The sequence below is a fragment of the Bidens hawaiensis genome, unplaced genomic scaffold, assembly GCF_021521415.1.
Source record: "Bidens hawaiensis isolate Kalapana, Puna unplaced genomic scaffold, B.hawaiensis_p1.1 tig00045927_1, whole genome shotgun sequence".
NCBI classification, from domain to species: Eukaryota; Viridiplantae; Streptophyta; class Magnoliopsida; order Asterales; family Asteraceae; genus Bidens; species Bidens hawaiensis.
Window position 1 is genome coordinate 120,978 of NW_027498164.1, and position 16,028 is coordinate 137,005.

At 33.3% G+C, this 16,028-nt stretch overlaps 1 pseudogene across 1 annotated transcript; it reads left to right on the plus strand.

Annotated features, from left to right (window-relative positions):
* The first annotated feature begins 13,277 nt into the window (after window positions 1-13,277).
* Window positions 13,278-14,941, plus strand: LOC143595972 (uncharacterized; annotated as a pseudogene). The gene is made up of 3 exons (XR_013146623.1): window positions 13,278-13,513; window positions 13,615-13,676; window positions 14,554-14,941. The product of XR_013146623.1 is annotated as an uncharacterized LOC143595972 (transcript).
* The last annotated feature ends 1,087 nt before the right edge of the window (window positions 14,942-16,028 follow it).

Here is a 16,028-nt window from a genome sequence, read left to right on the forward strand (position 1 = left end):
GGGAATTTGCAAGTATAAGAATTATAATTGTTAAGCCTTTTAAGTTGGTATTTTTTTATTTTAAGAATGGTCAAATATCAATTTAAAAGATAATGGGCTGGGCTTTGGACTTAAGTTTGATGGGCATGGGCTTTGGGACCAAAAGAGCAGACTAGCAACACAACACATGTCGATATATAAAGCAGCTGTTAACGTTTAGGGTTTTATTTCCATATTCTCTGCAAAACTCTCCGTCTTCTCTCTTCATTTTTAATCATTTTTGTCTACGTTTTTTGTGTTTGTTTATTATTAATCATGGTTTATAACCAGTCTTCCATTCACCAGTCTTTGAAACCTATTGAACCAGTCTTTCCACCTGGTCAGAAGTCAGGGATTTGGCTTGGTGCTTGGAATGATAATGTGAAAATGTTTATTGTTCTAAACCATTTTCCTTTATTTATCAGTCCAAGTGTTTTTTTATTTTTCATGATGATTTATTTTTTGAGTTTGATTAGGTTTCTTGTTTATTATCTTATGTTTTTGTTACTTATGGTTAATCTTTTTTATTTAAATTCTATTTGAAGTTCTTTTTTTGGTGTAATATGGTTTAATTTTTTGTGTAACGTGCCTTATATACTATTATTATTTTTGTTTTTCTTTATTATGATGTTTTTATTTAAATTTTAAAATTTACTTTATGTCACAAATATGGTTTACTAACCATATTTATAATACTTTTTGTTACAAATTTGATTTAGTTTAGTAGCCTAATGTAACATATTTCTCGCTCTTAAAAAACATTTTTAATGCACAATTTATTCATTCTCACTTAATACTAAGATATTATTCATCTTACTCATAGTTAGTATTTTTAATTTAAATCATATTTCAACAAAGTGTTGCTTGTAACGACGATTATATTTTATTAAACTTGTCCAGTTTATTAGTTTTAATTTTTAACTTTTAGTTTTGATTTATGGACTCCACTGATAGGTGATTAAAGGCATGTAAACATATTACTACATGTAACAAACTTTCCCGCTTTTTTTTTAAATACATTTAATACACAATTCAGTTTATTCTCATTTGTAAGTTGTTACCGAGATGAATTCTTTCATATCCTCTAATCCGATCACCCTTTGTCGTACTCCTTATGTGTCTAACGCTCTGTATTCAATTCGTTCTCCTCGCAGTGTTACTTTGTAAGTTATTCTTCATCATTTAACTATTTTGAATATTATTTGCTGATTTGACTGAGTTTACAGTTTGTTATGAGTTCAATTAATGCTATATTGAATCGTAATTAGTTTACGTCAATTCTGATTATCCGTTCATGTTGACGTATTCTGTTTTGACTGAGTTTACGTAATTATTCGTTCATGTTGACGTACGTTATTAACGTCAATTCTGATTATTATACCTGATTCGTGTAGATCGTTAACTGTAGTGTTAGGATAATCTATTGAATCGATTCGTTACTAATGATAATTCTGTTCAATTTTTGTGTTATAGTTAATTATTATAATTAATTGAATCTATACATTACAAATGATAATTCAATTTGATTCAAGGCATTACAAATTATTATTCTATCTGATTGTTTGCGTTTTTCGTATTAACTTTGTCTCTGTGTATGTAAGTTTGATTTTCTGTTATTATTGATGTATATTGTAATTGATGGTCGGGTATTTTGTACATATATTAGCGTATTAATTATGTAGTTTTATTGAATATATTGTTAGAACTTTGGTACTTCATACGTGCTTTTGTATTTCAGGTAATTGATCGTTAAAGATTCTAAGTTGGAGACCTGTATAAGCATGGAATGATATCTCGGGAAGACCGAAGCATTGTTTGATGTCTTGGGAAGTGCTTCAAGGATTCGGGAAGAGTATAGATGAGTGATCATAAGCCGATGCTAAAACTGAACAAGATGGGCTGACAAAATGCAACCTTGAAGTAAAACGAGCATATCCTGAGCTAGAAAATGAGTTACGGGAGCCATAATATATGAATTTTGGGTTTCTCGACGAGAGGAATCCAAAAATGAGGCTTTCTTAGGTCGCGGTACGCGATGGGATGGTCATATGGCTATCGCGATACGCGATGGACACAAAAGACGGGAAAATTAGGTTTTAAGCATATTTTTCATGCTAGAAAACCCTAACTCCGTTTTTACAACCAAGAGACGATTTCCAGCAGTCCTATAGGCGATTTCTAACATCCTAGCTCGTGTGAAGATCCTACATATGATTTCTATCATCCATATCGAAGATTCAATGATGTCTAGGCTCGGCTAATCTTCTAGAATCGCACCCGGGATGTATAGTTTGTAACTCTTTACAGTTTTTCTCTTGTGATTAAGAATACTTATGTTTTGATTATTGATGATTGATATATGATTATTGATGTTTAGTATTTCTGTGTGTTCGGTCGGTTTAGGTTTACGTTGGTCTGAATGATCTATTACCAGTTGCTAGATAATTAGTCATATAACTGTTTGGTTAGATTGAATACGATAAAACGTACAATTACCCTTAACTGAGTCACACTGGCAAGGACTGTTTGATAACCAGTGCCGTGTGTAAAGTAATTGTTGACGTCTAAGGTTTTGTCTGGTTGACCAGTTTTTAGTTAATCGTTAATAATAAATCTGTTAGGTTGCATGAGATACTGTTTGGTTGCTTACTTGAATTCCCGGGTGTGATTTGCTTTGTTAACCGTTTACAACTCGCTTGTTCGTTTGTTGCTTAGTTCTCTTGATTTAAACTATTGCTTGTGTGATCAGCACTAAAACCAATTACTTCATAATATTAAACATGTTACACGAATTGCAATGACCACATACTCCTTGTGATACGATACCCTACTTGATCTATCTATTTATAATAATTAGGTTTTTGATTGACTCAAACGACGGTCATCAGTAATCTGATTATTTTACTCGATTTTGTGTTACTGTTAAATAAAGTAATCGACTGAATCGATGCATTACAAGTGATTATTCTATCGTATTGTTTACGGTTTTCTCTGAACTTTTTATTTGTGTAATTAGTAAGTTAGATTTTCTGTTATTATTGATGTATATTGTAGTGTGATTATTATAATTGATTTTGTCTTACTGTTGATTATAGTAATCGATGCATTACAAATTATTATTCTATCAGATTGTTTGCGTTTTTCGTATTAACTTTGTACTTGAGTCAGTAAGTTTGATTTTCTGTTATAATTGACGTATACTGTAATCTGATTATTTTACTTTATTCGTTTAGGTTATTTTATGTTGTTTTGATTTGTTGATGCATCAGATCTACATTGCTTATGATAGAATTCAATTAAGCTAATTAGGTATGACATATATACGTCATCTGATTGCTGTTTTGACGCATCAGATCCAATTTGGTTATGTTGAAGATTATTATTACCCGGTTGTAAAATGTATGTACTAGACTGGATGAATTATTGAATATTTTGTTATGTTTGATGGATTTTAAGCCTAATAGATTATAGGCTTTTTTGGTCAAGTGTGTTGTGTTTTAACCGATGAATATTGTGTCATTTCTTCCTGGAATGCTTTTTTTAACAAGTTTTTGGATGCATATTCTTTTATATTACTTTGTTTACTCGTTTAGTTGCCATTATGATGTTTTGACTGTAGTTTAAGGACCTCTCGTTCATTCACTTTGAGGGCATCTGGCTCTGAAAATCCCGAAGAGTTGTCTTACCGGTCAGTTTATTTGTGTTTGATTGTTACTTCTCATTCTGTGATTTAGGTTCCTTATTTTGTGTAATGTTTCTTGCAGGACAAAGAAAGAATTTTATATTAGGCCTAATAAGAACGGTTTGAAGCTCGTGTTGGAATTAAAAGAAGACAATGTAATGTCAAATTTTAAACCTGGTTTTGAATTATTTATATTTTTATTTTTGCTTATCAGATGTTTTGATATATTGCAGGCTTCTGGAGAGACTAAACTGGTTTTATCAAAAGAATCTAATTCTGTGCCTAGTGGTCACAAAATGTTTACCAAAGGCTGGTTTAAAGCTGAGTTTTATGAAACATTAGAAGTTGCACAGTTGATTTTGGCTGAGTTCTTGAAGAAAGATCTGATAAGGCAGGTGGAGCTTATTGTTAGTTTTGGTATTGTGCCGTTAGCAGGTTATATCAACCATAATTCGATTATTGTAAAACACCCGTTTCTAGCTTCGCTTGTTCCTGCTGTTGCTTTCGTTTTATGTCTTTTGGTTTATAAGACTCTTAAGAAGAAGTAGTTGTGCTTATTCTTAAAATTTGTAAGAAGATGTAGACCTGCGTTTTTCACACTGATGGTGGTATGCTGCATATAATAAGGAGACCTTATTCTCATATGTTTATCTCTTCTAATGCCTCACAAAATAAAGTTTTTGTAAGGTTATATTTTTATTTGTTTTTGTATAATTTTAGTGTAAGACTGATTTGGTAGATTGTGTAGAATAAATAAAACCGAATATTTGGATTGTGGATTAACTTGTCTGGGCTGATGGGTTGTAGATCATATTGTGCTCGTTAGATTGGAACCCGGAAACGGTTTTTATTGTAAACTTTAAGAAATCTATTAGTCTACGACTAATGATTAACTAAATTGTTAGATAAAATTGAATGGTAATCTATATAACTATAATACAAGACGATGTATGATTACATGGAATGATGATGTACGGGGATTATAAAATGTGTACTATGGTAGTACATATTATGATTACGATGTAGTGGAATGGTAACATCTAATTATTTTGCTTATGTCGGAGGTGGCGATGGGTGGTGTCGGGCGACATGAAGCAATGGTGGTTGTTTGTGGTGGGTCAGCGATAGTGGCAACGGCGTAAGATTATGAAGATTAAGATTATGAGGTACAACACCATTACACCCTTAAAACAAACGTTTATCTTGTACTGACAAGGCGTCACATGACGTAAGTCATCTCATTTTATTTGTATGTTTGCTACATTTGTTAAGAAATGAAAGAAAAAGTACAATTCCAATGATATTCATTGGATTCCTCTAAATATTAAATCTCTTTCGTTTTTTTAATTATAAATCATAAAGAACAAAATTAATAAATAATCAAAGACAATAATATTGAAAGACGTTACCTACACAAGTTTTAACGAAAACCAATAAATTTATGGTAAATTGGATTTAAATTTCTAATTTGACAAATAATGATCTTAACTAACGAGCTGGTTATTAGACACAACGTAGGGGGGGGGGGAGAAATGTTGGTTTTGATTGGTGAGTTTTTTATATGTTATTTTTTATTTTTGATAAATTATAACAATAATAATAATAATAATGATTGTTGGGGCTCCATCCACTACATCCCTTTTAGCCCAAAAAAAACTCATAAGCTGACGTGGTGTCACATGTCGCACAATGCACACAAATGTGCTTCATCTATTACACGTGGTCTTAAGAATCTTATTTTATGTCATGTCTGGTATCAACGGTCTGTGACTAACGAAAGGTTAACTTTGTTAGTCTGATGATGACGTGTCAAAACATTCTTGTATGGCATTCTCACGTGTCCAAATGCTCTTTATGTGACAAATACTTTGCACTAACACCCTCTCCTTTTCTCACCACTTTTGCACCACCACCACCACATCAGCCTACACGCGGGCCTCCCAGATAAGAATGTAACATGTCATCAGACTATCAAAGTTAGATCTTTGTTATTCGTGAACACTTAGAACAAAATATGACATAAGATAGAATTGTCATTAGCCAACTAGTTTGTTGGGACTATTATTTGTATATAATACATAGTTGAGATTATTTTAATTAAATTTATCTAAATCTTTTAGATAAATAATGCAAGTAAAAGTCAATATTCTATGTAGCTTTAGTGTAGAGATGGCACTGTTTATTACCGTACGTACGTTGAATGAATTTGTCCAAACTTCAAATAATTAATACTTGAATTTGGTACCAAATTGGGGAGCAGGGAATATTTAATTATCAAAATAGGTGAAATGAAAGTTATTTATCGAAATGAGTTTTTAATTACTTTTCATTTATATTTCATTTAGAGAAAAGTGCTATTTTCGTCCTTATGGTTTATCAAATAATGCGAATTTAGTCAAAAAAATTATTTTTTGCATATGGACCCTCCACGTTTCTCAGTTACTGCCAACTTCATTCAAATCACTAACTCCGTTAAATTTTATCGTTAAGTCATGGGCAAACGTGTCTTTTCATTCTTTATTATAATACTTATTTAAGTGAACTGCGGTTTTCGTCCATCTGATTTGTCCAAATCTGCAGTTTTAGTCCAGTAGTTTTAAATTTGCAATTTTCTTTCCTATGGTTTCATTTCACTTGCAATTAAACCCGAATTCCCTAATCTCGTTAAGTATGATCGTTAAACTCATCAGCGTGCCCTTCATATGAGAGGCAGTTTTGTACCTTCTTTTTTCCTTTTTCTCCAAATACACCCCACCCCTCACGCGAAGGGGGTCGAAAACTATGACTAAGGTTTATTTGGGGAGAAAAATTACAAAAATGATCGTCACATGATGAGCACGCAAATGGGTTAACAACCGGACTTAATGAGATTAGAGAATTCAGGTTTAATTGTAAGTGAAATAAAGCTATAGGGAAGAAAATTGCAAATTTGAAACCACTTGAATAAAACTGCAGATTTGGACAAACCAGATGGACGAAAACCGCAGTTCACTTAAATAAGTATTATAATAAAGAAATTGTGAAAAGACATGTCTGCCCCTAACTTAACGATAAAATTTAACGGGGTTAGTGATTTGGATGTAATTGGCAAGAACTGGGAAACGTGGAGGGTGCATATGCAAAAAATAAACTTTTTGGACTAAATTCACATTATTTTCCAAACCACAAGGACGAAAATGGCACTTTACTCTTTAATTTATTTTCTTATCCCCCCTCCCCCACATTCACCATCTAATCTCCTCCCCAACCTGAGTTTAGGTCGCTAGCCATCACCATTTTCGGCCCCGCCACGTCGGCCATGATCATCGTCCGAGTTCATTTCGTCATTCTATCTCCCTCTCTCTCCTTGTTTCTCCAATATGATAAATTGCAATTTTTATCCAAGCTATTTCTAAATGATCGATTCAGAAAGAAATTACACTTGCTTGTCCTTTGTTTCACTCTAGTTAGTTAAAGTTCTATTCAATTGAATGACTAATCGATTTAACATAAATTAATTCAATTGTTGGTACATATGTGACTAGTACTACATATAAAGATTCATCCCTGTTATTACCAAATGTAAAGATTCAACAAGCTGCTTAAGGTTATGGAATGGAATATCAAGTTAATTCATAGTAACTAATAATTTTTAATAAAAAGTTTTTGGAAATAATCCCACCTCACCATCAAACACACAACAAACATATAAGGTTTGATTATCGTGTTAAGCATCCATCACAATCAAACAAAGACTAGAAAACTCTCCTCTCGTTTTATTGCGGAATTCATATGCGCGGCTCCCTATGAAAATACCTGCACAAAGGTCCAACGAATAAAACTTATATACAATTGTGTCGGTTTGATCGATATATAAACTACTATTATGTACTATGCAATTACATATATGTTAGGAAAAGTGAATAATCCCTTAGTGAAGGGTTGTAACGACACGATAAGACACAATTATATGTGGTACTAAACACGAACACAAACTGCTAAAACCTGTTAAGGGACATATTTAAAGACACAATGAATAACACATGTGTATTGAAAATTTTTTTTCAAAATGAACATATGAGTCTCATTTAATACATAATCCATAACATATTTGAAACAAAAAACTACAAACTCATAGCATTCTTGAACAAAAAACAACAAATCCATAACATGCTTGAAACAAGTAAAAACGTAGTATATTATAACATCCATTAAAAATAGGAAAAATGGTTTTAAATAATCCTAACTATGCCATATTGGTAAATAACGCTCCAAACTTCAAAGTTGGCTGGTGGCGGTACCAACTAAAGGGATATTTGTTTTAAACGGACCGCGACTAACGGAGGTTAACTCCGTTAGTGATTTTCTGACGTGGCATGCCTACTTGTCATGAATTGCTTATGTGGCGAATACGTGGATGCTTACATGGAAAAAGTTGAGGGTGGTTTTGGTTTTCTTTCAAGGTACAAGGGTATAAAATGAAATTTTAAATTATAAATTCCATCTTCATCATATCATCCACGTTTTCTGGCCAATATTTCCGGCATCTACTCCGATGAGCTTTTAACGACAAATTAAAGATGAAACGACCAGTTAATTAAATCTTTTGATTCGTAACCCCAAGCTGAGATGGACGGGACCTATATTACGCTTTTACAGGCTATAGATCATTTCCTAAAGGAGTCTTAAATTGCTGACGGAATCACGGGATTTACACTATGAAAGCAGATGTTGTCACTCGTTGTCAAGCACAACAAATTTCACTCGCCATCCACGTTTCCCCCACTCAAATGAACCCCATTGATTTGCCCTGTGTTGATATGTCGTCACCATCGAAGTTCCGACGAGCCATAAATCCTTTGATTTGTTTTCAATCGGGTAAACATGTTTATGCATTCTAGTCGTCTTCACACCCTGATCAAAAACCCTCTGTCAATTTTAATTGACATGGGCTTTTGATCCATCGATTTTGGGTTTGAATGATTAGGGTTTATATTGATTTGTGATTTTTGACAAATGTATAAAGATGATGTGCCTACTCATCATAATCAGATGCCAAGTAAGCCGCCTATGTAATCAATTTTTGACAAGTAGGCGTGCCACGTCAGAAAATCACTAACGGAGTTAGCCTCCGTTAGTCGCGGCCCGTTTAAAACAAATACCCTTTTAGTTGGTACCTCCATCAGCCAACTTTGAAATTGAGACCGTTATTTACCAATAGGGCATAGTTGGGATTATTTAAAACCAATTTTCCTTAAAAATATAATATCGGATTTTGACGGATCTGAGTGAAATGCCGTAGTATGATTTTCGGTTTAGGAATTTAAGAGTGTATATTTATTTATTTTAAATTAAAAATCTACACATGTTACTAGCATGTTAACATGTCTTAACCTAGTTAGGACACGAATTTAAACATTTTTTAAACGAGTTAACATGTTAAACTTAAACCCCAGCATATTAAAACCCGTGTCATGGGGTGTCAACATGTCCATGTCATAAATTAAAAGCCCTACCCAAGTGAATGTTAAGTATGTGCTACTATGCTAGGAAATTAGGCGAATGAAGAAGAAATATAATTAGCATATTACCTTAAACATTACACCATTGAAGAGCCCACATATAACACCAACGGAGATTACATCAGGACCCTTCATTCCAGTAACCATTGACAACATAACTCCATAACCAAAACCTGCCATCATACTGCAAGGACGTACAAGGATGATCAAACGTTAGTAACCAAAAAACATGCATATTGACTTCAACACCAAACACCGGCCTATCCCTATGTTCTTATCAATCTTTGTAAAAAAATAATATTTTAAAAACATTTTATTATTATTATTATTTCTTTTATATCTAATCTTTGTAAAAAACGGCATATCTTATTCTTTTAAATTACTAAACTCGTAATTAAAAGATAAATAAAAAAGTTAGAAAAAAAATATAAGTTGGCAGTGTATAACTCTACCCTATATGACATTTTTGCAAATGTTAGTTTTAATTTTAAGCATCTAATTGTTTATTTTTTGTTTCAACCAAAATGACTATCATTTTCTTATTAGGACTAGATTGTTCAAAGATTTTTGGCGATTTTTAAAAGCTTCATCATTATATTTAACTCTTCTTTTTATAATCTTCCATCCAAACACCATGAACCAAAACACAATACCAATATCAAGTTTTTATCAAGAAACTAATTGAAATACAATTGAACAAAAAATGGGTTTAGGTATCTAAAATGGTAAAATACAGTGACAACCTCATAAACTAGACAAATACTAAAAACACAGTCATCATCATCATCATCATCATCATCATCGTACTCAGTATATCCCGCCAATAGCAAAGCTATGGTAGGGTCTGAGGAGGGTAAGATGTAGGCAGCCTTACCTCTACCCCATAGGGATAGAGAGGACAGTAATGATATCATAAACTAACACACAATAAAAATATCAAATTGTTATCAATAAACTAAAACACAACATCGACACAGGATATTGATATGACAATAAGTATAATTAATAAATTCAATAACTTGTTTGCATAAGCATAAATACCTTGTGTGGACATCCTCCTCGACTCTTAAGCTTTTGAGGACAAGAGATATGGCTTCGTTGGTACCGGTCATGATAGCAATATTACGACCCTTTTCCAAGGTCCCTCCGGCCAATACCGATTCCACCAATGGTCTGTACCCACCGCAAAGTGAAAGAAACTACGTACGTGTACAAAACATAACGTTAAACCAACCCTCGATAAAGGGTTAGAATGGAAACTCACTCTAGTTTATCACATATGGTTTAAATTAAAACGTTGGTTTGTGTGGTTGTTAATAAAAGAAAATATAAAAATTTAACAATACATTTACTTTTTCTATCTTCTAAAACAAATAAATGTGTAACACATATGTAGCAATTCATTACATTTTTTTTAATTTTTATTTCTTGTATTAAATGTATATTATATATGTTTAAAAAATAAAAAGTTGATTGCTACATTAAGTTTTTACTGGTGAAGGGCGTTTTCATTCTATTCTTTCCAATATCCCCCCCTCCCCGCCCCCCGCGCACACACATATATATATATGATCCAATATAATAATCATTTATCATATAATAGGCATGCGACAAAGTCACAAAACACAGTATTGATTTCAAAAACCCTAAATAACATATTCACGCATCTGCCCCATCGCTATCCCTCAAGCCATCTCCACCGACACACGTGCATTACTTTCCAGCATAACACTCCTCCGTCACCATCACTGGCGTCGTTAACGAGTGTTCAATTAATCATCAATTCATCCAAACAAACACATATGAATCTTCAAGTGAATCAATTTTTATATGAGGATAATGGGTTTTAACCTTGAAATTATTAGGTTTGAATTTTAAACGTTTTAGGTTTTAACCTTGAACAAGGTTTGGAATTTGGCTTGAAAGTTTTGAGTTTTTTTTAACCTTAGAACGTAGTTGCGTACCTAACGTACGTTAAACTATTATTGACGTTAAAACAAAAAAGCTATAAGGTAAGTATATACACAATTATTGACGTTAAAACAAAAAAGCTATAAGGTAAGTATATACATACTTGTGAGTGTGATTTTGGTCTAGGAATGGAACACAATAAGCAAATATCCGCGATAACAAAATCAGAAAGTATACCCAAGGCGACACCTTGGTAGGCAGCATCCAAGGTGGTGGTGATACCTTTGCCAACAGCCTTCACCACCGTTACGGCAGCCTCCTGTTGGATGGCAAGCCAATTCTTAAACTTAAACTCAAACGACACCGTGAATTGGTTCCGGTTAACCACAGCCAGATCCGCTTTCTTTTCACCCCCCATGTTACGAGGATTCCACAGTTAATTTTATTATTATTATTATTAATTATATTGTTATATAATATAACACCTAGTTATATTTCTAAAGGAATGAAAATAAAAATAAAACAACTAAAAGGGAGAATTTCATGGTCACTTCCATAAAATTGGGGTACAACTAAAGTATGTAAATATTTATAAAAAGTTCTTCAGATTTTAACAAACTAATTATGTAAAAGTTAAGGAAAAAAGAATTATCTTATTAAATAGTTTTAGACAACAGGATATATTACTCATTCTAGTTCAAAAACTTCCAAATTTGAGTTCATAAACACAATCTTGTTCTGATTTCGTGTAACAGAAAGCATCGAGCCAATATTCAACAGCAATTTAATCACATAGTGGAGGATATACGGTCTTTATGTACAAAGAATAAAACTTGTTAAGTATATCAATTTATAGTAGAGACTTTGATACAATCTTTCATCCTGTTTTTATTTCTAACTATTTCTATATTTTTTTTCTAACTATTTCTAGGTTAAGCTTTAAATTTTTATTCAAGGGCAAAGATTATAGTGTATGCCTGGGCTAGGGATGAGCATGGTATCGTACAGGTACCGAAAATACCGATCCCAAAAATACCAATTCTTGGTACCGGTACTGAATTATTCGATTCGGTACCGGTACCGAAGGTCAAATTTCGGGAAATATCAGGTGCGTAACGGTACCTTACCGATCCCGAAACTTAAAAATTTGGTACCGAGACGGTACCGATTGTACCATAGCGGTATTGGTACCGAATTTGCTCATCCCTAACCCCCCCCTCTCTAAAAAACAACTTTTTGTCGAAGCTTCCTCACTGCTCTTATTATGGTTAGTAACATCCGAAAAACTTTCATTCCCATCAACCTTGAGATTGGATAATGGTCAATACATCTTTTGGCATAACTTTTTAAGATTCATTGTCGTGCTTTTCATGTTGTCGATCACATCGTTCCCAAACCCTCACCATCGTCATCATTCGCTTCACTTGGACTATTTTCAATTTTATTATATGCACAAGGCTTTGGAGTTGTTTGGTAGCCTAATAAATTCTTAATGGTTATTAAGAGGTAGTTTGTTATTGACCATTAAACACCTTTTTGGGCTAGAAATGATAATTTAAGTATTCCCCCACCCACACACACATATACACAAACCCGCCCACACACCCTAGTCATAAACCGACTCGACAATATTGGGCCAGAAACGATGATTTTAATTTTTAACCAATGTTGCAAAAATCCCGACTAAGCGCCGATTAATTCACGATTAATCGCTAATTCTCAATTAACTGATTAATTTTGAACTAATCAGTCAACGGTCAAATCCGACCAAAATCATGATTAATCGGACTTAATCGGCTTTTTTTGATGAACTTTTGGCTCGGCAATATTCTGGCCAAAATCAGCGGTTTCCAGGAGTTTCGAGCAAAAAACAGGGATTACAAGCGAGATTCTAGTCAATTTCCCGCCAAAATATGTTTGATATGTATCATAACTAAAAATCACATATAAAATTGCGCGTGTGTGTATATAAAAATGAAAATTATACATTAAAATAAAGTCTGATCCGATTAATCGCTAGTCCCCACTCACCCACCATCCGACTAGCGATTTTTAAATTTTTAAAAGTTTTAACCCATTCCCGGATGACCAAAGGGTCGGGTATGAGATACGGATACTTGAAATACCATAACTCCGCCCATTGCCGTCACATTCCCACCGTGAAAATGGACTACAGCCTAGCGGCATTGCATCCAACTGAAGGCGGCACGTACCACCACCGACTCATCTCAACCGTCCATCTCGTACGGTCCCATCCTCTTCCAACGCGCGTGGTTACAAGGCGTAATAATATCCCTACCGTCCACCACGGACACCGACGGACGTTTCCTCGTCGACGACGGAACAGGCGTCGTTGAACTCTTAGCGTCTCGTGATGTTCTTAATCGTGACTGGAAATCAGGTTATTATTACTAAGTACTAACCCTAGGTTTTTATGTTATTTGATATTAGATTATTATTATTATTATATTTTGAATTGAACTGTTTTTGGTTGTTTTGTAGGTTCGTATGTGATGATTGTTGGAGGATGTGTTATCCGTGAGGATGATCTTCCGTTGATCAAGGTAAGTTAGTTTAGTTCAGTTGGGGATAGCGGCGTAGCTTGTTGCTCGTTTGCCTTCTATTAGAAATTGGCAGCAGCGGGTAGTGATTGGTTGTGATAGTTAGATTAATTAACTGTATGAATGTTTGTTAAATTCTGATTTTGGTCTTTAGATAATTAGGATTAGTTCTTCTAAATACTAGATGGTATTGTTGATTAGATACTAATTTTTTAAAAGTTGATGCTAAACGTTCGTTACTTATTTTTATTATCGATATGGCTAAAAGGCTACATCTGTGTGTTAAACTTGCCTTTGTTTCTGATCATTGGATTGATTACAATTAGTGTCTACCAATTCTAGTAGTGTTCTTGGTAAATTAGCTACAAGTTCTGTATTGATTATGTGTTCTAGAAAAGAAATATTCATAAAAACAAAGGAAGTTCGTATGTACATACTTTGTGCAGTTCTGTGATAAGTTATCGTTATGATCCATGCGTCATAGGTCTGGAGTTTCTTATGGTAACAAGATTAATTGCTGTCTTAGGTGTATTGTTGGTTATCTACTCGTGAAATGTATTTGCTTTCGTTTAATATAAAATCCAGTCGAAAACAGGTTTGATGACGAATATAGCCTTTTAGTTTTTTGAGAAGGCAAAAATACCATGGTTAACTTTGTCTACATTGTTAAGTAATAGATTAGTGGAACAGTCATAAAATTTAAAGAATTTTTATTGAACATGCTTTTGTTTAAATGTTGGTATAATATATGAAACTGGACACTTAGGTGAGCTTTAAAGTATTTTCAGTAGTTGGATGTCTATAAAATTTACCAGTTGTTGCAATTAGCCCTGTTTTTAATTAACATATTGATTTTAACATTTATGTCTATAAATATCAGGTTCACAAAATTGTCGATCTATCTGCGTTTCCTCATCGGGAGGCGATGTGGTATTTGGAGGTCTTGGAGGCTTACAAGCTCTTCTATCAACCTGTAATTGAAGATTCGTAGGCATGGAACCATATCTTCTTGAGCCACAACCGAGCTTATGGTTGTAATTGTCTCTGGCTAGTTTAGAGCACTCTTGGTGTCATTCATCCAAACAACCGAATCTGCATCAGGGTGTTTATGGTGCTAGAAAGATAAATGTAACAATTGATCAACTTGCATATCATTTCTCCTTGAGAGACTCTTAATGAGTTGGATATGTTATACATATTTTATTAAAATTTTATTTTCGTTTTACGTTTGGTAATATTGATGGGATCTCACTAGTATTGCAAGGTTAGTAGAAGGTGTCGAAGTGGAAAAAGAGAGGAATTAGGTTCTAAATTTTAATGATCTAAATTTCTTTGGAAGACAAATAAGTATGATAAAGATGAGTCGTGGGAGAAAAGATGGAATATTCTATCAACTTCACTATTTTAGTTATTTTTTTGGTTAGGGTTTGTTCTTTCTTCGACAGAATCCTGAAAAAAAGAAGGGAAACCCCTCCGGAATTCAATTATGCTCTCTGTCCCTTCTTTCACAGAAAATCGTTACAAATTCAGGGCAACATGGAAAGGAGTCCTTGCGAACCATTGATAAAAGTCTAATTTTCCTTTTAGTTTATTACTAAAATTTTATTTTGTTAGAAAAAAGTTTCACACAATATGTATAAAACGAACAAAATATATCACGAGATAAATTGATAACCTAATAGAAACGAGTACCGCATTGCAAATTGTCATTGCCGCGACATGATGCGGGCTTTCTACTAGTATTAAATTAAAGAAAAGGAAGATTAAAAAAAAAAGGTCATTTGATAACATAAAATGATTTCTTTTACTTTTTCAATACTTGCCACTTTGCCAGCTTGCCTCACTATTGGGCCTCGGAGCTGGGCCAGCCAAACAAGCTTTTTCTAAGCCCTCATTTCCTAAAGCAGCGAATATTTCCTTTAAATCCATTTATTTCTCTAGGACATTCACATGACATCTGTTAGGCCGATTTTGGGTTTATTTGTACTATTGTATCTCATTATCTATTTAAAAATTTTTTTATCTATTTGTTTTACACCAACTCTCCATATTTGATAGCTTACTAATTCACTAATCTCTAAACTTGTTGTGGGTGTATAAGATGGAGATAAAGATGGAAAAAAATAGGAAATAAGAGGTTTTTTAAAAATAAACAAAACTTAGAGAAAAATGTGTTTTGTTGTTAAAATATAGAGAGGAAGAATGTGATGTTGGGATGTGAATACTCTAATAGAGAGGAGGGTAGTGGTCCAGATGATCTGAGGCTTGATCCAGTTTTTTATTTATTTTTTATTTATAATTATAAATTAAAATACTTCATTAAAACATAAATAAAAAGGAAAATAAAAACATAAA